The sequence below is a fragment of the Mercenaria mercenaria genome, chromosome 16 (assembly GCF_021730395.1).
Source record: "Mercenaria mercenaria strain notata chromosome 16, MADL_Memer_1, whole genome shotgun sequence".
Lineage (NCBI taxonomy): Eukaryota > Metazoa > Mollusca > Bivalvia > Venerida > Veneridae > Mercenaria > Mercenaria mercenaria.
Genome location: NC_069376.1, coordinates 69,040,670 through 69,067,512, shown reverse-complemented (window position 1 = coordinate 69,067,512; position 26,843 = coordinate 69,040,670). Strand labels below are relative to the sequence as shown.

General features: G+C 35.1%; 1 long non-coding RNA gene across 1 annotated transcript; it reads right to left on the bottom strand.

Moving 5' to 3' along the window:
* Positions 1 to 1,862: 1,862 nt before the first annotated feature.
* Positions 1,863 to 19,166, bottom strand: LOC123541532 (uncharacterized). The gene is made up of 7 exons (XR_006684584.2): positions 19,063 to 19,166; positions 15,875 to 15,987; positions 14,522 to 14,670; positions 11,393 to 11,504; positions 10,083 to 10,233; positions 7,090 to 7,295; positions 1,863 to 3,254 (listed from the first exon to the last, which is right to left on the bottom strand). It is a non-coding gene; the product is annotated as an uncharacterized LOC123541532 (long non-coding RNA).
* Positions 19,167 to 26,843: the final 7,677 nt, after the last annotated feature.

Genomic DNA, 26,843 nt, shown 5'->3' with positions numbered 1-26,843 from the left:
ACTATGACATTTCACATACGTTTCACTTGATGTCACATCAGAACTATGACATTATGCTCACACAGACATTTCATTTGTTGTCACATCAGAACTATGACATTTCACACATGTTTCCACTAGAACTATATGCCACAAGATTCAGTACAAAATTGACATTATGCTCACACAGACATTTCATTTGTTGTCACATCAGAACTGTGACATTTCACACATGTTTCATGTCACATAGGAACAATATTATTATGCTCACACAGACATTTCACTTGTTTTCACGTAAGAACTTTGACATTATGCTCACACAGACATTTCATTTGAAGTCACATTAGAACTATGACATTATGTAACTGACAATAAATTTACACGCTTGTATGAAAAATATATTTTGTTAACAACTTGTAATGTCTGTATTACTAGATTTCATTGACATCTAGTTATTTTAATGTGTATACAAAAACAAATATGCTCCATCCAAAAAAAAAAAAAAAAAAAAAGCTCATTTGTTACTATGAAATTAGTTAAGATTTAAGAAATAATAAATTTGTTCCTATATTTTATCATTAAATAAAATATGGGCAGGAGTTCGGATGCGTAATAATTAAATCATGAGAGCGTATCACAAGTGATTTAATATTCGCATCTGAATTGACTGCCCATATTTTATAAACTGATAAAACTATTGGAACATATTTATTATTTTGATTCTAACCACGCAAATTCTTCACATTTTACAGCACTACATTTTAGCTCGATACCTCAATTGACTGGCCATATGCTATTATAATAACCTCCCTACAAAAGGAAAGCATTGCATAAAACAGAATTTTCAGATATTCAGTAAAATTTAATTAAGGTATTAAGCAGTAACTGCTGTGAAAATGTTATTTCTAATAACATCTAAGGTCGGATTTAGAAATCAGATGTAAAATCTTCATTCAAAGTTTATATATGCAGTTTTTAAATATAGTACATATCACCAACATGATGGCACTGAAACATACATGCCAGAACATAGTGGCATATAAATATGTAAACATTTCAGTCTGGAAGATTGGAATATGTATTATGATTTATTTATGGCAGTGGCTAGGGTTACGGTACTGTAATCCTAGCCTCCGATTCTAATATTATGGAAGTTCTGTATTCCTAGATAATCCTATAAGAATAGGCTAGGATTACAGAAGTATTTAAGAGGAATCAAATATATGTTAGGACATGCATAAATGATGTTGTAAACTTACTTGTTTCACTTTAAATAGCGATTTTTCAAGTCTGCCATATTTAATATTTCGTGTTATCAATCCGCCATTTTTGGTAGGTAAAATATAGGTGCACAATTATTTATGCGCTGTTGATGAAAAGTTAAAATCTTCTTAATGAAAATAATAATGTTGCAATCTTTCAATGTTTACATAATTAATTGTCCAACTACATCTGGGCAATATCACGAGGAGGCCCTCAGTTCATGGCTCAGTTCTTTTTCGCTCTGAAATAATATATATGATTTTTTTTTGTTTTGTGAGTTATTGTACTGTAATTCTTGATTCTAATTTAGGAACGTTTAATAAACTATTTCAGATTCAGAAGTATTTGCATTTTTGTCTTCATATGTTTTAATTATTGTTCTCCTTATAATTTTTTCATTCCATTTATTTCTTTTCTAACCGCCATAAAATGGCGGATCGATAACACGAAATAATACGACAGGCATGGAAAGTCGCTATTTTAAGTGAAATAAGTAAGTTTACAACATCTTTCATGCATGTCCTAACATATGTTTGATGCCTCTTAAATACTTCCGTAATCCTAGCCTATTTCCCATAGGATTGTCAAGAAATACGGAACTTCCGTAATCCTAGAATCGGAGGTTAGGATTACAGTACCGTAACCCTAGCCACTGCCTTTATTAATTTTCAAAGTAGAATCTAGTTGACATTTGTGGTGCCAGATAAAGCTGCAAGAAACCTGTAGAACACAAATTATGACTGATAGTGTAAGCTGCAAGAAACCTGTAGAACACAAATTCTGACTGATAGTGTAAGTTGCAAGAAACCTGTAGAACACAAAGTTTGACTGAACGTGTAAGCTGCAAGAAACCTGTAGAACAAATTTTGTATCACAATAAGAATTTGTTAAAATATCTGAAAACTTTCATTTTCACAAAATGATCATGAACCTTAAGAAGGCAATATCTGAATACAGCAGTATTTTAGCTGTTGGCAAACAAACCACACACTGATGTTCCATTATTGAAAGACCGCTAACACTTAACAAAATATCTTTTTTCCATATAGCTGTCTTGTAGCCAAACTTAAAAGGATTTTTTGTGTGTTTAAGTGTAAGATCAAAATTAATTAAAAGATTTTTAGTGAGTTATTGAAATATATCTGGTATTTTCACAGTAAAAATATTTGTATTTTTCACTGGCAAGAAACTATAAAATGGGTAAATTTTGTCAAAACATAAACAGAAAAATTGTTTTACATGTAAAATCTAAATATCTTTCACACATGAACACAGTGTCTAATATTTTCATGCCATTCATGAAAATACTGCCTCTGCTTTTCACTCGTGAAAGATATATATATCTTACACTGAAACAAACAAAATACCCTCTATATATTAACATAATGTCTATTGCAACATAAAGACCTCAAATGACTAAGTTAAAGCAGGTGAATGGAATTATATATTTTGCTTCACATTTTAATACGAAGGGATGTATATTTCTATTTTACTGGAAAAACAATTACGGCTGAAAAACATTTATAATTATTACGTAAAGTATTCTGTACAAGTTAACTATGTCAAAAATGTGTACAAAAAATGTACTTAAACAATTTAATATTATACAACCATTTAATTCATCACATACAACATATATATATATATATATCCAAACTTGGCGATATATGACCATTTTGACCATACAATATAAATACAAGGAAAAAAAAAGAAGAAAGTGAAGGAGATCCACTTATAAACTCTTTGAAATAGGATTCTTACTGACCCGTTATTTAATCATTTGAATCACATTCTTTTGGATGAACATATCCAAATACATTGAACTTGTATAAAGAGGTAAGTATTGTAAACAAAATATGGATAAGCATCAGTATGAGACCACAGTTCTTCGTTAGCCACCAGCATTTCATGTGTGTGGATACATGCAGGAAAACAACTTTGCAGGAGTGTCAAGGTTGCAGCAAGGAGTGTCAAGGTTGCAGCAAGGCGTGTCACGGTCAAATACAGCACACCTGAAAGAAAAAACTAAGACTATTACTGATCTTAAAAAACTCATGCCCTGGGATGCAAGATGATCTTAAGATATAGATTTCTTTAAGAAAGTGTCATGGATTCCAGGATTAATTCTTCAACAGTAATTTTGACATCATTGAAAATGGAAGTAGGTTGGCATTCAGCAAAATCAATATGTCTGTCTAACAGTAACTTATTTCTTAATCTGGCTGAACTTTACACTGTCCAAAAACAATTGCTTTGGTGGCCGCAGTGGTTAAGAGGGCTAAGCTGCTTTCCTACGGAATCGAAGGCCCCTGGTTCGAATCCTGGCTACTCCCACTGCGCTGTGTCTTCGGCCCAAGGCACATTATCACAATTGCCTCAGTCGACCCAGTTGTAAATGGGTACAAGAAAAATGCCAGGAGGTAAGGTATAATTGGTTTTAACGTTTCTTAAAAAAACAGGGTCGATCAAAAGCTCTACAGAGCTTATGTTAATTGTTTCACAAAGTGACGGTAAATAAAGTTTTCTTTTACATTTATTTACATCTACATGTATTTGATACACGTGAAATAAATTTTAGTTTTGCATGCTTTGTAGGCAAATAAAATAGTTTTGAGTTCAGGTTTGTAGTATTCTTATCATGATGGCCAGAGGCCTGAGTGTTTAATCATGACACATCTGAACGAATCGTGACTTTTTCAAACATTGTGACAAAAAATCATTCATATGAATTTTTCACAAATGTTTTGTTTTGATGTCAGGTTCCAATATTCTGCTTGTACAGTAGATATAACTTTGAAAAAAAAGAAGTTTTGGGGTCCAAATTAACAGGGGTTGAATTTTGGAAAAGCAAACATTGCTCTTCTTCCCTTCCACATAATTATACTGCATCCATGCTCTTAAGAATCACTGAGTTTTATACATAAAAAACTGTTGGCTATACAAATGAGAATAAACATTAAAATGGAGCTAAAAGATGACTTTAACAAGAGGGTCAAGATGGTCCTAGGTTGCTCACCTGTGTAACACACCATACTAGTACTGATGATAAACCCGGACGGATGATAAAGTCGACCACCTTGGAAATATTCGACTGCAATCGGTTATTTATAAAATTGAACACACCATCTAATAGTTTCCACTTACAACACCAACTGGTGTATATAACAAGAGGACCATGATGGTCCTGAATCGCTCACCTGTTCCCCACATGACCCAGTTTCGAGTATGACTTCGTTTTTTCTGTTATTTGACATAGTGACCTAGTTTTTGAGCTGATGTGACCCAGTTTTGAACTTGACCTAGATATCATCAAGATAAAAATTCTGACCAATTTTCATGAAGATCCATTGAAAAATATGGCCTCTAGAGAGGTCACAAGGTTTTTCTATTATTTGACCTATTGACCTAGTTTTCAAAGGTGCATGACCCTGTTTTGAACTTGACCTAGATATCATCACAGTAAAAATTCTTACTAATTTTCATGAAGATCTATTGAAAAATATGGCCTCTAGAGATGTCACAAGGCTTTTCTATTTTTATACCTACTGGCCTAGTTCTTGACCGCACGTGACCCAGTTTAGAATCTGACCTAGATATCATCAAGGTGAACATTCAGACCAATTTTTATGAAGATACATTGAAAAATATGGCCTCTAGAGAGGTCAAAAGATTTTTCTAATTTTAGACCTACTGACCTAGTTTTTGACCGCAGTTGACCCAATTTCAAATTTGACCTAGATATCATCAAGATGAACATTCAGAACAACTTTCATACAGATCCCATGAAAACTATGGCCTCTATAGAGGTCAAAAGGTTTTTTTATTATTTGACCTACTGACCTAGTTTTTGAAGGCACGTGGCCCAGTTTCAATACTGATCTAGATATCATCAAGGTGAACATTCTGACCAATTTTCATGAAGATCCATTCAAGGGTATGGCCTCTAGAGAGGTCACAAGGTTTTTCTATTTTAAGACCTACTGACCTAGTTTTTGATTGCATTTGACCCAGTTTCAAACTTGACCTATATATCATCAAGATAAACATTCAGACCAACTTTCATACAGATCCCATGAAAAATATGGCCTCTAGAGAGGTTACAAGGTTTTTTCATTATTTGACCTACTGACCTATTTTTTGAAAGCATGTGACCCACCTTCTAATTTGACCTAGACATCATCAAAATGAACATTCTGACAAATTTTTATGAAGATCCATTCACAAGTATGGCCTCTAGAGAGGTCACAAGGTTTTTCTATTTTAAGACCTACTGACCTAGTTTTTGACCGCACAGGACCCAGTTTCGAACTAGACCTAGATATCATCAATATGAACATTCAGACCAACTTTCATACAGATCCCATGAAAAATATGGCCTTTAGAGAGGTCACAAGGTTTTTCTATTTTTAGACCTACTGACCTAGTTTTTGACCGCACGTGACCCAGTTTTGAACTTGACCTAGATATCATCAAGGTGAACATTCTGACCAATTTTCAGGAAGATCTTGTGAAAAATATGGCCTCTAGAGAGGTCACAAGGTTTTTCTATTTTTAGACCTACTGACCTAGTTGTTGACCGCACATGACCCAGTTTCGAACTTGACCTAACATTCTGACCAACTTTCATAAAGATCCCATGAAAAATGTGACCTCTAGAGTGGTCACAAGCAAAAGTTTACGCATGCACGGACGGATGGACGACGAACGCTGCGCGATCACAAAAGCTCACCTTGTCACTTTGTGACAGGTGAGCTAAAAACAAAATTGGTAAATATTCTGTATAAATAAATGACTTACATTATCTGTATAAAAATATTTATCCAAAATTACTGGGGAAGAGGGTGATTTTTTGCGCATGCTCACTGTCGCAACATAAAGATCTGACGTTGGGTCACTTTTCATTACTTGATCAGGAATGATTGTTGCAGCTTTTTGGGTAAAGTTTCAATATAATACTATGAAGAAAATTTTGTAAATGACAAAGTGGTCGAATTTATTATCAGTCAACCTTCGTACAGTCCCCATTTTACAAACCCCTTTCAGGGCCTCACTTTGTGGAGTTTGCTAACTAAATATAAATTTGAATTATGTATAGTTTTCACCAAATGTTAAGCTTTATTTTGATACCGACCATTGATTACAAATTGCAGAAAAAAAAAAAGTTACAGGTAAAAAACCTCATTTTCTGTTCAGGTTTATCATTAGTACCAGTAACAGTGTAAACATGTTTTACCTAGCGATTTCATGGAGACATGTGGCTTCTAGAGTGTATACAAGCTTTTCCTATGATTTGACCTAGTGTCCTAGTTTTGGCCCACATGATCCAGATTTAAAATCTTCCAAGATTTCATGATAACAAATATTCCAACCAAATTTTATGAAGATAGAATCAAAAATGTGCCCCCTTGGGTGTAAACAAGTTTTTCTTTGATTTGACCTGGTGACCTAGTTTTTGACCCTACATGACCCAGATAAAAATTCATATGATGCAAACAAACATTCTGACCATGTTTCATGCACATCAAATGAACAAGAGTGTTAACAAGCCTTTCCTTTGATTTGACTGGGTGACATAGTTTTTGACCTAATATGACCAAGTTTCAATCTTGGCCTAGGAATCATCAAGATAAACATTCTGACCAAGTTTCAAGAAGATAGGGTCATAAATGTGGCCTGAAGAATGTTAACAAGCTTTTCCTTTGACCTTATGACCTTGTTTCTGACCCCATAAAACCCAGTTTCAAACTTGGCCTTTGCAATGCTGCATTGTCTTGTTGGAAGCTAGTGACATATGGACCTTCTTGGAACAAAAGGAAAACTCAATTGTTGATCCTTCAAAGCCAGTACCTGTCTGGTATGGTACCAGTCCACCACCAATGATGTAGCCACCAGTTACTGGTGTTGGTTTAATGATTGGATTTATTGTATACTAGCTGTATCCTAGTGGATAAACTGTGGCAGGAATTTTACCAATGTTACGATCTGATATCAAACAACACGAGTGTGCAGGGTCAGCTCTCCAAGGACAAGATGAAGGTGGAAACAGTGGACATCTAAAATAAATAAGAGAGAGAAGGTTAGCTCTATAACAACAAGAGTGCCAGAATGTCACAGCAAATTTTTTTACTCTAGCACCTAGGCCTGTATTTGCAAATGGAATTTTAATTTTATGGTTGTTTAGTAATTATTGTAACTCTTTTGTTTTCCTAAATCCACATAAAAACTCCTTACCAGGCAAAGATACCTTAAAATACACCTAACATTTGAAAGTAACATCTATGTTGTATCACAGAAAAATGGTCTTGGTTTTTTCCTACAGTCAATTACAAAAAAGTTACAATATAAGTTATCTACAGTAACAACTAAGGGAAGTAAGTCTTTAACAAAAAAAAAAAAAAATAAAAAATTGTAAGTCCACACAAAAATCCTTACCAGGTAGAGATTGGTCAAAATACACCTTAAAATTGGATGTAACATGCATATTGTACTACAGAAAAGTGGTCTTGATTTTTCCCTACTACTAGTAATGAAAATATAAGCAATTTATAGTAACAACAAAGGGAAGTAATTCTAATGAAGGGACCTGCGCATGACACCTCGTCTCATGATGGTGTACATTGTGCCAAGTTACATCAAAATCCCTCCATGCATGAAGAAGAAATGCTTCGGACAAAGTCATTCTTGTATCTGACCTTTGGCCTCTAAGTGTGACCTTGACCTTAGACCTAGGGACCTGGTTCTTGCGAAAGACACTGCGTCTCGTGGTGGTGAACATTTGTGCCAAGTTATATCAAAATCCCTCCATGCATGAAGAAATGCTCCGGACAAAGTTTTCATTCTTGTATCCTTTGATCTCTAAGTGTGACCTTGACCTTAGACCTAAGGACATGGTTCTTGCGTGTGACACTCCGTCTCATGATGGTGAACAATTGTGGCAAGTTTCATCAAAATCCCTCCATGCATGAAGAAGATATGCTCCGGACAGTCATTCTTGAATTTGATCTTTGACCTCTAAGTTTGACCTTGACCTTAGACCTTATTTGATATTTTGATCGATACAACACCATACATTGTATAATAACAGAATTTGAGTTATATCTTGAATCAGTACACAACCATAGTCCCAACACTTAGGGACGAAAAATACGCTGAGAAAATACATGTCCACAAAATCAGGGACAAGAAAAATAATTATTTTTCCAAATTTTAGGGGTGTCCCAAGATTTAGGGTGTCCTAAGACTTGGGGAAAATACGATCCAGAATCCAGAATTATGTACTCTGACAATATGAAACCACCTGAAATACATAACAAATTTAATCTCATAAATACTCTGAGGACTGGTGAAACAAGAGCTGTTAATAGCTCGGACTATTTTGATGCCAGATAGTGAAACTGGGCACATCAGAGGAAACTGGAGCTGTCACTGGAGTGTTTAATGACTCGAATGGTGGATGAAGATAATGCACAATAGCTTGAGTCTGTGTCAGAAATATTAAGTAATAAGAGATAAAATGTATCAAAACACAATATAAGTATAATTCTAAACAAAAAGTGGGCATAATTCATAAAATATTTGTGCAAGAGTTATGCACCTTGTATATGATGTGGAACAACTACTTCAAATTTGAATCAAATGCATTAAGTAATAACTGAGATATAGTGAAAATGCATCAAAAAGAACCTTATTTGCTAAGTAAAGGGGCATAATTCATAAATAATTGGTGCCATGTTGTGCACCTTCTGTTATAAGATATGGGTGATGATGTTGAACAAGTATTTTAAGTTTGAATCAAATCCATTCTGTAATAGAAGAGATATAGTGAAAATTCAACAAAATTAACCTTAAATTCTAAGTAAAGGGGGCATAATTCATAAAAAATTGGTGCCAGAATTCTGCACCTTGTGTCATATGATGTGGGTGATGATGTTGAACAATTATGTTCAGTTTAAATCAAATCCATTCTGTAATAAAAGAGATAGAGTGAAAGTGCATCAAAACTTTAACCTGATATTCTAAGTAGAAAGGGGGAATAATTCATGACAAACTGGTGCTAGATTTATGCACCTTGTGTCATATGATGTTGGTGATGATGATGAACAAATATTTTAAGTTTGAATCTGATCCATCCAGTAATAACAGAGATAGGGTGAAAGTGCATCAAAACTTTAACCTGAAATTCTAAGTGAAAAGGGGAGATAAATCATGAAATATTGGTTCCAGAGTTACGACCCTCATGTCAGATGATGTGGATGATGATAAAGTTTGAATCAAATCCATCAGTAATCACAAAGATAAGAAGAAAAAAGAGAAAGTTTAAAAAAAACTTTAACCAAGGTTGGGACACTGAAGGACGCCAACAGGGTCAAATAGGATAGCTCTCCTTATACTGCGTAGTCAAGCTAAAAATGAAGATGCTGAACAATTTAAAATAAAGCACTATTTGAAGTTCAAGGGTATCCAATCAAACCCAACATCAAAGTTTACAAAGATCTTAGATTTATACTCATACTATATAAATATTAATTAGAAGTAAAATGAATATGATAAGAGGGAAAACAATGTGAAATAAAGCAAGTTTTGTAACTCAAGGGCACATAACTCTGGTCCTACTAGTCTGATTCATTTCATAACCAACTTATCCAAGATCTTATAGTTATCCTAGAGTCATTAGTTTTGATGCCCTTAAGCAGTCTGACATGTATTTCATTAGTAATATAGAAAAATTAAACAAATAAATAGTGTTGTTATAAACTATGGCATGTCTCCCTTTATTTTATTCCTGTTTTGTGAATTTTGTGGGCAAAAAGGTGTCAATATTTGTATTATTGCTGACTCACCATTGAGGCATCCATATTTTTAAGGCTCATGAGAAATGACGCCTTTTGATTGGCTGGCTCTCTTAACCAAAACTTCACTTTTCTGGAGCCTATATGGCCAAAATCATATTAGGCTGGTATAATTCTATGTGAATGCAGTCGAGACCTGAAACTTAAAAGGACAATAAACAAATTAATATTAATCTTTTTAAGTGACTTTTTTTGCTATTTCTTTGTAAAATGTGATCTTTTTTATTCACTTTACACATTGTTAATAGCAGTCATTCATTATCAAAACAGTGAGGACACAAAAATATATAACCCTTTCTAACAGCTCTAACTCTGGTGCTTTCAGTGAAAACCTATTAGAAACATGACCTTCTTTATCCACAACAAGATTTGACAAAGAGCAGCAAAACCATATTCAATTAAATTAATTTAATGTTTTCAAATGATACAAGGTGTATAGCCTGCAGGAGAGTGAAAATCTAAAATTTATTCAAAATTTCAGTCAAAGAACTGTCTTGTGACTTTGAAAAATAGCTGAGGGAAAGAGAAAACCAAGATCTGAATTCCTGACCAGTTACTCCTGTAAGAATTAGGTTTTTAAAGGATTGGAGATTTTTGCATTATTAAAAAGACATAAAAATACACCAAAGTATGAAAAAATAATATAATCTTACTGTAAATCTGTTGAATGCATTAATGTTTTATTTGGGCAAGGTAAAATATTAAATGCCTGCTTTGCAAACATGTGTAATTTGGCATCATAAAAGGTCACTTATACCTAATTATTTGACAGCAAAATAAATAAGGGCGTCAAAACTCATGAGCGTCAAAACAGATGATCGAAGGATATAAACATTGTGTGTAAATATGACCTGAATTAAAATGAAAGGACTACAGAATAACCAAGGCAAAATTTAGCAATTTTTGTTAAATCATGGGTGCTCATCTTTGATCCTTCTACTCTGGTTTTGCTCAAAATTGGACTTTTCTGACATACTGAAGTCATAAACATTCTATATCTATAAATATGGTTAGGACTGGTGAAGAAATGAAGGTGCTGGAGCATAAACAAATTGAAATATAGCATATTTTGTCAATCAAGGGCACATAACTCTAGATATACTAATTCGATCTAGCCCATAATCGAACTCATCCGAGGTCTTGTAACCAAAACCATTGTGACTAAGTTTGATTAGGTTGGCTCCAGAATTGTGGATGCTGAATGTAAACATACTAAATGTCAACTGACAGGTGGATGACTGTCGGATGACTTTAGCTCAGGTGAGCTAAAAAGCTCATGATAAACAGTGGCTAAAACATACCTTTTATCACATCTGTATTTTCCTGTGAAATTATCAAGGCATTCACATGAATAATCACAACCGTCATCAAATATTTGTCCCTGATACACAAGCATTCCTTTGTATATACAACCTGAAGAAACAAGAGGGTCATGATAACCCTAAATCGCTCACCTGAGTATATTGAACCACATGTTTCAAATGGCAAACTGATGCTAAAATATTAGAAAGTATATCAGTAGGTCTTATTTATGGTCACTGAAACACAGTTTAAAGATTGGTGTGCAAAACTGTACATATAATCCAGATTTCAAAGCTGGATTTTAAACTAGAGCGGTCACAAGCAGAAGTTTATGTACGGACACATGGACGACATAGACCTACTGACTTAGTTTTTGACTGCAATTGACCAAGTTTCGAACTTGAACTAAATATCATCAAAGTGAACATTTTTACCAATTTTCATGAAGATCCAATGAAAAGTATGGACTCTAGAGAGGTCACAAGGTTTTTCTATCTTACACCTACTGACATAGTTTTCGACTGCATGTGACCCAGTTTCGAACTTGACCTAGATATCATGAAGGAAAACATTCTGAACAATTTTCATGAAGATCCATAGAAAAATATGGCCTCTTGGGAGGTCACAATGTTTTTTATATTTTTAGACCTACTGACCTAGTTTTTGACTGCAGTTGACCCAGTTTCTAACTTGACCTAGATATCATCAAGGTGAACATTCTGACCAATTTTCATGAAGAGCCATTGAAAAATATGGCCTCTAGGAAGGCCACAAGGTTTTTCTATTTTAAGACCTACTGACCTAGTTTTTGACCACAGTTGACCCAGTTTCCAATTCGACTTAGATATCATCAAGATGAATACTCGGACCAACTTTCATACAGATCCCATGACAAATATTGCCTCTAGAGAGGTCACAAGGTTTTTCTATTACATTTGTATTTGACCTAATGACCTAGTTTTTGAAGGCACGTGACCCAGTTTCAAACATGAACTAAATATCATCAAGGTGAACATTCTGACCAATTTTAATGAAGATCTATTCAAAAGAATGGCCTCTAGAGAGGTCACAAGGTTTCTCTATTTTTAGACATACTGACCTAGTTTTTGACTGCAGGTGACCCAGTTTCAAATCTGACCTAGATATCATCAAGGAGAACATTCTGACCATTTTTCATGAAGATCCATCGAAAAATATGGCCTCTAGGGAGGTCAAAAGGTTTTTTCTATTTTTAGACCTACTGACCTAGTTTTGGATCGCATGTGACCCAGTTTCGCACTTGACCTAGATATCATCAAGGTGAACATTCTGACCAATTTTTATAAAGATCCATTGAAAAAAAGGCCTCTAGGGAGGTCACAAGGATTTTCTATTTTTAGACCTACTGACCTTGTTTTGGACTGCACATGACCCAGTTTCAAACTTGACCAAGATATCATTAAGATGAACATTCTGACCAACTTTCATAAAGATCCCATGAAAAATGTGACCTCTAGAGTGGTCACAAGCAAAAGTTTATGCACGCATGGTTGCACGGACGACGGACGCTGCGCGATCACAAAAGCTCACCTTGTCACTTTGTGACAGGTGAGCTAAAAAAACATCATAATTATGTTCGAAGTTACAGCATGCTCCTGTCCTAGAATGACAACACATAGCTTTCTGTAATGAAAAATAAAGTAGAGCTGTCACAGGAGTGACAAATTATACTGCTACAATACAGCCAATGTCAAAGCTGAACCTCAAAATTAATAAAGGTCACCTATTGGTCATGATCAACCTCCTTATTAAGTTTCTAGGATCCTAGGCCCAAGCGTACACGAGTAATTTTCCGGAAATGATTTAACTGTTCTAGGTCACTGTGACCTTAACCCTTGACCTATTGACCTCAAAATCAAAACTGACCTTTATTTTATGTTACACCAGTGTACCAAAATTTATTATTCTAGACCGAAGCATTTTCAAGTTATTATCCGGAAACTGTTTAACTGTTCCGGCTTATTGTAACCTTGACCTTTGACCTACTGACCTTAATGTCGAACATGACCTGTATTTTATGATGTTACACCTGTATAAATCTGTCAAACCTTTCAGGAGTTATTTTCTGAAACACAACGGACAGACAGACCGACCAACTGACAAACCAAAGCTCGTAAAACGTTATAATAACTTCCATACACAGTAAAACATTGACTGCCAGTGGGGGACAGGGATGAGCTAAGGTCCACAGGAATTGCTTGAGTCAGCCCTGGTACTGGAGTCATTGATGCTAAGGGTAGTACTTGATTTATAGTATTATTTTCAGCAGATTCACATCACTATGTCAAGTTACAATTTACATTTGAATATCAAAATCTGGTCTTCTACTGTATTGCCAAGACTTTTTTATAAAACAAAACTTTGATCTGAATGATAAACAAGTTTAAAGTCACTACCCAGAATTGTTATTGGGTTATACCGTGAACAAGAAATATGATAGACAGACAGACAGACATATGTACATACAGAAGGAAAGGCAGATGCACCATCACATGGTATATCTACTTTTCAAAAATTACAGACAGAACCATGAAAGTCAGTAATATTTATGTTTAACACAGATGCTTTGTTTGATGCAGTGCCAGTTCCAACAGATGATTTTGGTCTCACTCCTGAAATATTTAAAAATGTCTGCATGGGTTTTCCATGTAATATATTCAGGTAATACCACTAAAGTATAGAGACAAGTATCAAATGCTTCCCTTTTCATCACTGGTAAAAAGTTATAAAAATTATCAACCAAATATATAAAAATACCATAACCATTCCTTTAGGTAAGAACTGCTGGCCTGACTTCTCTTGTATAAATGAAAGTTGTAGTAAGAAACAAATACAAGCATAAAGACAGGAATAAAATGGTCCCTGTACTTTTCTACTGCAAAACAGACTGACTGATTCTCTATAAGAATACTGTTAACATAGTTAGCTACTTTATTCCAACAAAATTACTGAACACTTTTAGTTATCCTTTTTTATCTGCTGGATTACTTTACATCTGTGTAACAATAATATTTTTCCACAGACAACCCTAAAAAATCCTTTTCTTTAGCTTCACCTGCACATACAGAATACACAATCATACAATTTACCTGTTACTGTTCCAGTAGGTTCAGGAGCAACCACTATACCAATGGTTTGTTTCGGAGGGATCAAACAACTTGGTACCCAGCCGCACGAGGGATCTTTTGGGTCAGGAACCAGTACACAGCCTTGTGGGATAGTAGCATGCATTGCAAATCTGCAAAGTGTCATAAATATATAAGATCTTTTAGGGTCTTCTGGCAGCTGAAAGCCCTGTCAGATATGAGAAATTAATTATATAGTGTTGGGTTTAATTTTATAAAGAAACTAGAGCTATCACTAAAGGTGATGAATGTACCCCCCGCATGCACTGACACAGTACACTGAATTTGACACACACAAGACTGCATAATTATGTGGACTGTATGTATACAGTATAGTAACAAAAAACAAAGTCCCATAACTATGCAGAATATTTATCTAAAAGAATGTAACATGCACCATGCTCAACTAGGGTTGGTACTGATCACTTGTGTGAAGTTTCATTAAATTGTGTGCAAGGGTTTGGTAGATTAGGCACGCACAAGATTGCATATGCAGGCTGTATGTACATAGTATGTTAACAAGAAACAAAGTCCCATAACTCTGCAATTTTTGTCGCTGAAAGAACCTAACATGCCCCATGCACAACTACTGTTGGTACTGATCAGTTGTGTGAAGTTTCATTAAATTGTGTCAAGGGGATGAGGAGAGATGGTGCGCACAAAATTGTGTCTATGTATATAGTATAGTAACAAAAAAACAAAGTCCCATAACTCTGCAAATTTTTTTTCTGAAAGAACCTAACATGCCCCATGCACAACTACTGTTGTTACTGATCAGTTGTGTGAAGTTTCATTAAATTGTGTCAAGGGGATGAGGAGAGATGGTGCGCACAAGATTGTGTCTATGTATATAGTATAGTAACAAAAAAACAAAGTCCCATAACTCTGCAAATTTTTTTTCTAAAAGAACCTAACATGCCCCATGCACAACTACTGTTGGTACTGATCACTTGTGTGAAGTTTCATTAAATTGTGTCAAGGGGATGAGGAGAGATGGTGCGCACAAGATTGTGTCTATGTATATAGTACAGTAACAAAAAAACAAAGTCCCATAACTCTGCAAATTTTTTTTCTTAAAGAACCTAACATGCCCCATGCACAACTACTGTTGGTACTGATCACTTGTGTGAAGTTTCATTAAATTCTGTCAAGGGGATAAGGAGAGATGGTGCGCACAAGATAGCGTCTACGGACAGACGACCAGACGGACAGACAGACAGACAGACAACCTGAAACCAGTATACCCCCCCTTACAACTTTGTTGTCGGGGGGTACAATGAAACTGACAAAACAGACTAATGAGCGCATACAACTTACCTTTGTCTATATGTGAAATATTTTTGTTACATTTGCCACACCGACAAACATTGTTACAGCCATCTTACCACAATTGTCCTTCCTGGTATGTAATTCTTTGTATACACATACATCTGCAAATATTTGGTACTAAAATATCAAAGTGCATTCTTTATACTACTTTCAATCATTCTAATTATATTTATTTGTTCACAGAAAAAACTAGGGCTGTCACAGCAGTGACTAATTATACACCCAAAATATGGCTTTGTCAGAGAAGTAAGCCAATGTCAAAGTTGAACCTCAAAATCAACATGATCGGCTATTCGAAGAATTGATGGAAGTACAGGGTCAAAATATTTCCAGACAAAAGAAGAAAAATAAATAAGACAAACAATGTATCTGTATTTGTGGATTTAGATCAGTCTAGCACTACATGGCAATGTGTGACCATCATCGTAAGCAAGTGTTCAATGTTTAGAAGCCATGCACCAAACAGTTTTGACAAAATATGGAATGGTATGCCAAGTTTAACTTATTTCTTATGTCAAAAAGAACCATTACTGAGCTTAATTCCTTGTCCTAGTTATGTTGTTTTGCTTACATATGTAGACTATGATTGTAAACAAGTGGTCAAAGTTACAAAGCCATATGACAAACAGGTAAGGCAAAATATGGACTGGTACGAAGTTTTTTTAAACTGATTTCCAAGTCCAACAAGTCAAACAAGGAGCTGTGTTCAATAAACACCTGATGCCCCCGGTGGCATCCTTGTCGATACAAAGCAATCAAAGTCCAAAACAAGGTCAAGGTCAAGCTGAGGTCAGGTGATGTTTGAAGATGAGGAATGGTCACAGGTTACATCTGTTTTAGTATCAATTCACACTGTAAGTGGTATTGATGCTAGACGAAATGGTCCCATTTAAAGCAACCTAAGTCCAAAATGAGGTCAAGGTCAAACTGAAGTCCGGTGATGTTTGAAGATGGGGAATGGTCACAGGTTACATCTGTATTTGTATCAATTCATTCTTGTAAGAGGTATTGATGCTAGACAAAACAGTCCCATTTGGTTAACCGTGAGATGGCCCATATAAAGCAACCTAAGACCAAATTGAGGTCAAGATCAAGGTCAAACTGAGGTCAGGTGATGTCTGAAGATGAGGAATGGTCACAGGTTACATCTGCATTAGTATCAAGTCATTCTAATAAGGGGTATTGATGCCAGACGAAACGGTCCCATTTGGTTAACCTTGTACGAAGGACGAACGAACGGATGAATGGACGGATGGACAGGACAATCACTATATGCCTCCCGCATCAGTAGATGCCGGGGGCATGAAAAGGGTCATAATTTAGCCAAAATAGTTGAAAGAGTTAAGCACTCTTACCAACAAATGGAAATCATGATGAAAAGCAACTGTTCAAAGTTTCAAAGCCACAGTTCAAAGAGTTTTGACAAAACATGGACTTGTACGAAAACTAAACTAATTACCAATTCCAAAAAGGGCCATAATTCAACCAAAATACTTGTCAGAGTTATGTACAGTTTCAAAGCCACATGTCAAACAGTTTTGACAAAACATCAACTTGTATGAAAATTGTATCTATATAAAGGTCCTAAAAGGGCCATAATTTAGCCAAAATTCTTGACAGAGCTAGGTATTCTTGCCTACAAATAGAGAATGTTATAATAAACAAGTAATAATTATAATAATAATAATAATAATAATAATTATGACTTTTTTATAATGGAATATATATTTTGATAAGCCAATTTACAATATGGTCCACAATGTGGACTCCACATATACACGGCTATATACAGATACAATAAACATGAATAAAATACTATGACAAAATAAAACACAAAGTTATATGTCTCAGAAAAATAATATGAGAATGAAAGATTATATACAATACAGGACACTATATTTGATAATTGGAGTATTTACAATGAAATGCAGAGGGATGGTAGAGACAGTATTTCCTGACATTTAATTGCAATTATGACTTATTGTACTGTCAGAGTATTGCCATTGAAGGGATGACCTTTTAAATTTTCCAGGGTGTCTGAAGAACGTGTGTTTAGGCAAGTTATTCCAGATAACTGTTCCTGATTAGTGGATAGCTTTGTGGAAAAATTTCTTTTCTGGCATAGGTACTACTAGTTCATCATTTTCTCTAAATCTTAAGTTCACGATCAGATGTTTGCTTTTGAGTAAATTTTGAAGTAAGATAATTAGGACACTGATCATGAATCGATTTATATACTAGGATCCCTTTTTTGTATTTACTTCTGTCAGAAAAAATCCATTTCACTTTTGTAGATAATTCAGCAGATGGGGCATCAAATCTTTTTGTCAAGAATAATTTTTGCACCACGTTTTTGGAATTTAAAACAGTTTCTAGAAGCTTGTCACTGCAGTTTACCCATATAATGCAGCAATAATCAAAATGTGGCAAAATATAGGTATTGAAAAATAGCTTTCAGGAGTGTAAGTTCAGGAAAGACTTTATCCGTAAGAGAAGATATAAATATGTATTGCATTTTTTCATGGTTTGTTCAACCTGATACTTCAAGTTTAGATGTTTATTTTAGATGTATTAGGAAGCACTGAGTTATCAGTGTACCATTTTTCAACAGTGTTTATGTCAGCCTATAGTGTATTGTGTACTTCCGTTATTGATTTACCGGAGGCAGATATTGTTGTATCATCTGCAAACATGTCAACTGATGATTTGTCTGTGTGTAGTGGAAGGTCATTGATATACAGTATGAACAGTATTGGCCCCAAAACAGCCATATGTCAGACATTTTACACAAAACATGAACTGGTACGAAAAACTTAACCAAGATTTGTAAGTTAAAAGGGGCCATAATTCAGCCAAAATCCTTGATGAAGTTATGCTCTCTTACCTAAAACTGGACACAAGTGTTGAAAGTTTCAAAACCTTATCTTAAAAGGTTTTGTCAAAATGTGGACTGGTACAAAAAAACTTCACCAAGGTGTGATGCCGATGCCGATACCATGGTGAGAAAGACAGCTCTACTTATTCTTCAAATAGTCTAGCTAAAAATTTACTACAAAATGTAAAGCATTAATTTTTGGATCCTTTTCTTACAAACATTATCATGTCATGAAAACACCAATGTTTGCATCAAAACCTATCACCTTAAAGAAATGTCTGGACTTAACCAGAATATTTACCTGGTGTGTATGTCTGTGGTGTAGGTGTTTGTGAACAAGCATTGCACGAGGGTTTTTATGCAGCACTTGGTGGCAGGATTCTGACAGTATGGCTGTGGATCCACATAACATGTGCACCTGTTAAATAATTGGTTTATATTTTAGGATCATAACAACTTTTAACTTCTTTTTTCATTGCCAAACTTTTAATACATGTCAGTAACTAGTAAACTGTTAAAACCTAGACAGTACTAGACAGAACTATTATAACTTTTGTCCAAAGTTTGACAGGGCTGCTTATCTTGTTTTCTTTCAAAAACTTTCAATGTAGAGAAACTGTTAGTTACTCAAACAGCTGTGGTACAAATTAAACTCACTGTTTTAGTATTTACTGTGTGTATACACCATATCATACTCAACATTTTATGCCCCTTAAATCCAAATTTTGAGGAAGTATAAAAGGCTGTTACTTTAAAAGTAAGTATTTACTTTTCCTGGCACTGGTACTGTACATCGTTTGCATCAATGCATGTACAGACGTACGGACAGCCATCTTCCAAAGTAGCATCCTGTTTGTACTGGGAGCCCTTATACTTACAGTAACCTAAATAGCATCCACCCTTTCAGGCACAATGAAGCATAAAAATGCCACGTAGAGTATCGCAAGGTATAACTAGAGATGCTTTTGAGAAAAGCGCATGTCTCCCACAACTGCCCCTATGAAAAATGTCTAGTTTCTCTAGATGGTTTAGACGAATGGATCCAATTAGATGGTCTGGATGAGTGGATCCAATCAGTAATTCAAGGGCCATAAACCATAAGTGCCTAGGCGGATTTGGCTAGTTATCGAACTTGGCTAAGGTCTTATGGCCAAACACATTTTGTTCAAGTTTGGTGAAGATCAGATGAGAAATTTTTGACTTAGAGTGCGGACAAGAGTAAAAAGGCGGATTTTTCGGTAATTCAAGGGCCATAACTCCAAAATGCCTGGACCGATTTGGCTAGTTATCAAACTTGGCTGAGGTCTTATTGTCAAACACATTTTGTTCAAGTTTGGTGAAGATCAGATGAGAAATGTTCTACTTAGAGTGCGGACAAGAGTAAAAAGGCGGATTTTTGGTAATTCAAGAGCCATAACTCCAATACGCCTGGACCGATTTGGCTAGTATCGAAGTTGGCCGAGGTCTTGTGGTCAAACACATTTTGTTTGAGTTTGGTGAAAATCGAATGAGAAATGTTCAACTTAGAGTGCGGACAAGCTTTGTGACAGACAGACACACAGACAGACTGGAGTAAATCAATGTCTCCCAAACCACTGTGTGGCGGAAGACATAATTATCTATATTAAAATTCCTCCTTATAAACACAGAAAATAGTTTTTTAGTAGATTAACTTCTTCAGAACAATCACTTACAGATTTAATGTAACTTGAGCAAATTGTGATAAAAATTTGATCCCCTCTCTCTCAAATCTAAATAGTGTTTCTCTACAGTAGTTGCAGATCTGTATATTGACTTAGGTCTTATGCTGAAAGTTCATAATAATTATATTTAGAATTATACCTACAGTCCTGCTGCCATGTGTCCCAAACTTTACATGTAGCCCCTTGATCCACACAACCACCTGTGTGAAGATTAAAAAACACATACCTGTAATGAAATTTTGTAAGCAAAATTTAAAGGTCCATTACTAAGGGAAAGTGAGTTGGCAATTTTTTTCATAGCCAGTGCATAGACTTCTGCAAGACACTAAATAATGAAGATTGGCAGGTCAAAATTTACAGAAGGTCTTTGGAACTCAAAGAAATGTATGTGTATTATGTTGAAATTTCAATGAATCAACAGAATGACCCCCCCAGGTCTTTTTAACTTTCTTCATACTTCATAGAAAAATAATTGTACATATACTGCGATTTATTTCGAATTTCTACATACCAACTTTCATTTTCCAATATAGTTTCTGTGCTTTTTAAAAGAAATTAAAATGTTCACTTTACTTAGTATTGGACCTTTAAAATGAGTTACTTCCCTCCAAAATAGATTTATACTCAAATTTATATTTTCTATTTTGAGTCACTCTATATGAAATATAATCTCTAGCTTTAGACCTCTTACTAGACTATAACTAAAATATCTTATATTTAGAATAATGAAACTTGCAAAATTCTCACGACAATGATACAACATGAAGCCAGTAACTGAAAAAATATCAACTCCTTCGGTTATAGCAATTTAATCAACAAGTACATACTACATCCGTGAACATGTACTTTCCATGGCAATCCCTTCAAAACCATGCACATAGCACACAAATATGCACACAACACTCTGAACTTCCCTGCTGCCTCACAGGCTCACAATGCATTAAGTCCTACCATAAAAATAAAGAGATATTTCCTCATATAATATCTCATAAGGCCTCAAAAAAAATCTTTGTTTCTGGTAACATGCTAAACAAGAGGGCCATGATGGCCCTATATCGCTCACCTGAGTACCATTGCTCTAAATGATAAGATCAAGTTTTGACAAAGATCACATAGGCATACACATAAAATATCATCAGGATAAACATTTTGTTGTAACAGTCCCTTTTGAACTATGGGTCACATACTAGTCAGGGCCAATTTCAATATTAAGTTTGAGTATCCTATGCTCAAATGCTGCATTTTTGTACAAGCATAACTATTTCTTACCCTGGAAGACTTAAGTAACATTTAAAACCAATCTCATTAGATTTTACCGAGGTATATTCATTTACATGAAATAAAGGGAGGTAATTTGTCAAATATTCAGCCAAAATTATCTACCCTGATTGTCTGAGACAATCTGATGGCATAAATGACATTTCAAATCAGAACCGAACCTTCATTGGTTACCGAGATACATCCATTTTAATTAGAAATAAAGGGAGGTAATTTGACATAAAATCAGTCCATAGTTATCTACCCTGATTGGCTCAGTCCAACTAATGACAATAATGAAATTTCAAATGAGTCCTATAAAAACTTACTGAGATAAATCCATTTTTATTGAAATCAGGGGAGGTAATTAACAATATATTAAAAATTACCAAAAATTCAGGGTACGTCCAGGTACCGGAAACGATTTTTTTACACCTGAGTTACATAAATACTAATTTATAAAGACAATAATTGCAATCCAAATGTCACTGTTATCATCTGGAAACCGTTTAACTGTTCCAGGTCACTGTGACCTTCATCTTTGACATACTGACATACTGACCTCAAAATCAATAGGAATCAACTTTCATGATCCTAGGCCAAAGCGTTCTTGACTTACCATCCGGAAACCGTTTAACTGTTCAGGGTCACTGTGACCTTGACCTTTGACATACAGGTCTCAGAGTCAATATGGGTCATCTGCTGGTGATGACTGACCTTCCTACCAACTTTCATGATCCTAGGTCAAAGCGTTCTTGAGTTATCATCTGGAAACGGATTGGTCTAAATACCGACTGACCGACCAACATTTGCAAAACAATATACCCCTCCTTCTTTGAAGGGGGGCATAATAATCTTTATTGGGTAATAAATGTATTTTATTAGTATAAAATGTTTTATGGACGAGATGGTTCCATATTATTCTGTATGGCCATAGGCCGTATGCTAAATCAGCAGTCTACTTCCTCATTAAACAAAGAACAAAGCTTTCTTATTTCTGTCACATAATATTTACACATTTTCCTTGTAAGAATTCGCTTAATTTAATTTTAATGATTTGCACACGATGACATTTGCATGTTCTCACTTTACGAAGGATCTTACACTTCGCATTTATTGCAGATTTCTGCATTATTTGGACAGAATTATAGAGTCATGCTAATTCTTCTTTATTTTGCTAGTGTTTCAAGATGGCAGACTTTAGCTAAACTAAATATAGATCTACATGACTGTAAACTTAGCAAATGGTTTTCAATGTTCAAATATTTGGACACTCTTTTCTCAAACATTTAAAAACATTCTTAAAAGATAGTGCAGATTTGAGTTATTCGCTAAATCTTCCTGCACAGGATTTCTTGGTGCAATACTACTTTTCTGCGCGCCAAGGTAATGACCTGCGGAACAATCTGGATGTTATATCAGACTTTTAGCTGGACTTCATCTTAATCATCGGCACCAACGATCTGTATAATGAAGAAGCTTGTCAAACAGCAACCAAAATAAAAAATCTAGTGGATACTTTGTAATATATTCTTAAAGTGCCAGACGTTGTTGTGTACCAAACTTTATACAGAGTTCCAGTATCCAAACCAACTAAATACCATGTTGACATTGAGAAATTTAGTACCAAAGTCGATGAATTAAACAGGAAATTGGATTCGACCCTCTGGCGTTTTAAAGGATTTTGGTCGGAAAAGTCTCAGCCTTTTCACCTGACGGTGTGCATTTATCAGGGGAGGGCAATAGAAAGCTGTATTCCAATTTAAGGGCCCTGATTGTAACGCTTAACATACGTCAGAAGTCCTTTGTTTCAAATTAAAGCAGTTGAGTATAGCTTGCTTATTTTAATTAGTATATGTTTACCTTCTGGGCTTCTGAACTTGATTTTACAGGTTTGTCCAAAGGCATTCATTTTTCCATGTGTTCTGAACCACCTCCCTGATAATTTTATAGCATCTGAAGAAGCTTAAAAGGTTTATTAGATATATCATGTTGGAAAATCTATCTGGGCATGAACTGAGTTTTTGCTAGTTTTGAAACTTGCATCCTAAATATATCTGGGCAGGCACCAGTGACTTATGTTTTATGAATTACATGTTTATTGTGTTTACATGTATCTGGGCTAGTGCCCCCAAATTGTCTTCTGAATGTTCTCACTTGAGATATAGAAATCCATTTTAGGTAATAAATATTTCTTGAAGGTTCTAGAGTTTGCTTGTCTGGCCAGCCATAAAGAACTGGTCTGAGTGAGGTCTTTATGTTGTGGCAGAATTTTATTTCCCAGATAAAACAAAATTTATATGATGTATGTTTTAACAATTCAGGTCAACAAACTAAATGTGTTTTGATATTTTGTATTTCATGTTTTTTTGATACCGGCTGAAATAAAAGTCCATATACAACTTACATATCTACTGTTTTAATTTTGTCCTACAATCTTTGCAAACTCTCGAACCTTCTATAAGACCCCCATTAAGACTGCAAACATTTGAATTATTTCCCTTTATCTGTGACAAATGTACCGGTGGGGGGGGGGGGGGGGGGGGTACACCCTGTGTCCTACAGACACATTCTAGTTTATGAAGTATTTGCAAAAAAATTGTAGACCCTCATAATTAAACATGCAATTAGTGCCCTTTTCTTATATATTACTGATATGATCCTAGTCTTGCCAACCCTCTTGTGGTATTTTGTTGATACGCTGCTAGTCTGGTCAAATTATTTTCCAATTTAAGTGTACACCATACTATTAAGTGAATCAGTTGGATTTCTTGACATGTAGAAAATATTGGACCTTCAACATACTGAAGTTTTAATCTCACTTTGTTTTTTGTAAGATTTTTAAAAATTGTTTAGAACATAAATATTTTAACATTTTCTCTGTTGTTCTTATGGTTTTAAGCATTGACATCTCACTTTGGAAGATCCTGCCATGATTGTCTGCCGAACCTGCATTCAGTCTAGCCCGTTCGATTTTCTTAGAGCCTTGCCAAAGACATAAAGAACCCCAGGCCTATTGATTTTGGTGTCAAGGTCAAAGCAACCTTTAAAACCTTCGTCTGCTTTAACTGATGATCAGACTTCATGTATACAGACATTGGTTAGAGAGTCAAGTCAAAAATTATGATCTGTGTAACCTTTACTGACTTGGTCTTGATGTGGATTACTTTTGGGTTCAATGAGTACGAAAAGACTGGAAGCAATTAAAACTAATGGAATCTTTTCTTGCCTGGCTTCTCGATTAAAATGCATACCGGTTCAGCTACGCTTCCTACAGTCCTCTCAGGGCTTTGAATTGTTTAGGACTGAATTTCATGGATTGACCCAAAAAGGAAATCCACAACAAGAGCTGTCACTTATGGTGACAAATGCCCCCACAGCACCTTGACCTTTGACCTGGTGACCTCAAAGTCAATAGGGGTTGTGTACTCAATAAGTACTATCAGCATGTAAAGTGCGAAGGTCCTGGGTGCAGTGGTTCGCGAGTAAAGTGCCTTCATGCAAAAAGTTAACATTGGCAGTTGTGACCTTGACCTTTGACCTGGTGACTCCAAAGTCAGTAGGGGTCCTGTACTCAATAAGTACTATCAGCACATGAAGTTTGAAGGTCCTGGGTGCAGTGGTTCACGAGTAACGTGCCTTCATGCAAAAATGTTTACGTTGTGACGAACAAACATGACGAACGAACTAACAATCAAGTTCACATTGACCCATGTGACCTTGACCTTTGACCTGGTGACCCCAAAGTCAGTAGGGGTCATGTACTATCAGCATTTTAAGTTTGAAGGTCCTGGGTGCAGTGGTTTGCGAGTGGGTGCAGTGGTTCGCGAGTAAAGTGCCTTCATGCAAAAAGTTAACGTTGTGATGAACAAACAAACGAACGGATGGACAGTTGAAAACTAATATGCCTCCCTCCGGGGCATAAAAATTAGCCCCCAATGAATACAATAGGTACTTATGACTTTTTTTGTTACATGACCTTTTAAGGAATTACAGGTAGAAAGGCAACAAACTTTATACAAAATGGTATGCTATGCTTAAAATAAAGTAATAAATAAATAAAATAAAATAAAGCAAATCTGCTTTGAGCTATATCAAACTGCAGAATGGTGAGTTTTTTTATTATTTTTCAAATCCAAATATTTATTGTGGTTAAAATAATTCTACAATTCTATTGCTGGGCTACAATGATATTTACCTTACTTAGCTTGTACTGGTAGGTTACAATCTGGTTCTTTGCGGAATGTGTCTCTTGGATCTGTCATCAGTTTACATCCAGGTGGAACATCCTTTATGTTACATCTAAAACACAAATTGTTAAAATGTATTCACTAAATATGCAAGTCACATATTTTTACTAGATATTTCTTTTGCTGTTTCTACCAGTATTTGATTTTCAAGTGCCCAAATGTAACAAAGAACACAAGTTCACAGTATCAAATTATAACTGAAAAAAAAAAAAAAAAAGTTTTTAAATTTGATAACGTTTTTGATACTGTTTCTATTTTACAACTGAAATTATAGAAAAATACTTGTGAAAATACTTTGACAAAGAAAAGATAGTAATCAGTTTTTAGATACTAAATATAAAACAATATTGTTGTGTAGGATAAACAATGACAACCTGTATGTCTGGAGTTTATACTCGTACTTGGTCAGTACCAAGTCAAGGAACACCAGATAATTTACTATGAATTTTTTTACGTAGTAAGGCATCTTAGTAATAACAAGAGCTGTCTGATGACAGCGTGCTCGACTATTCCAGCGTGCTCGACTATTCGAAGAAATGATTGAAGAATGGGGTCAAAATATTAACATAGATATCCAGACAAAAGAAAAAAAATAGATTAGACAAACAATGTGCCTGTATTTGTGGATTTCGATAAGTCAGGCACTAAATGGCAATGTGTGAACCAATTTCAAAGTCCAAAAAGGGCCATAATTCAGCCAAAATAGTTGTCAGAGTTATGTACTCTTTCCTACAGATATAGACTATTATACTGAATAAGTGATAAGAGTTTCAAAGCCATATGTCAAACACTTCACACAAAATATGAACTTGTTACAAAAAACTTAACCAAGATTTTTAAGTAGAAAGGGACCATAATTCAGCCAAAATCCT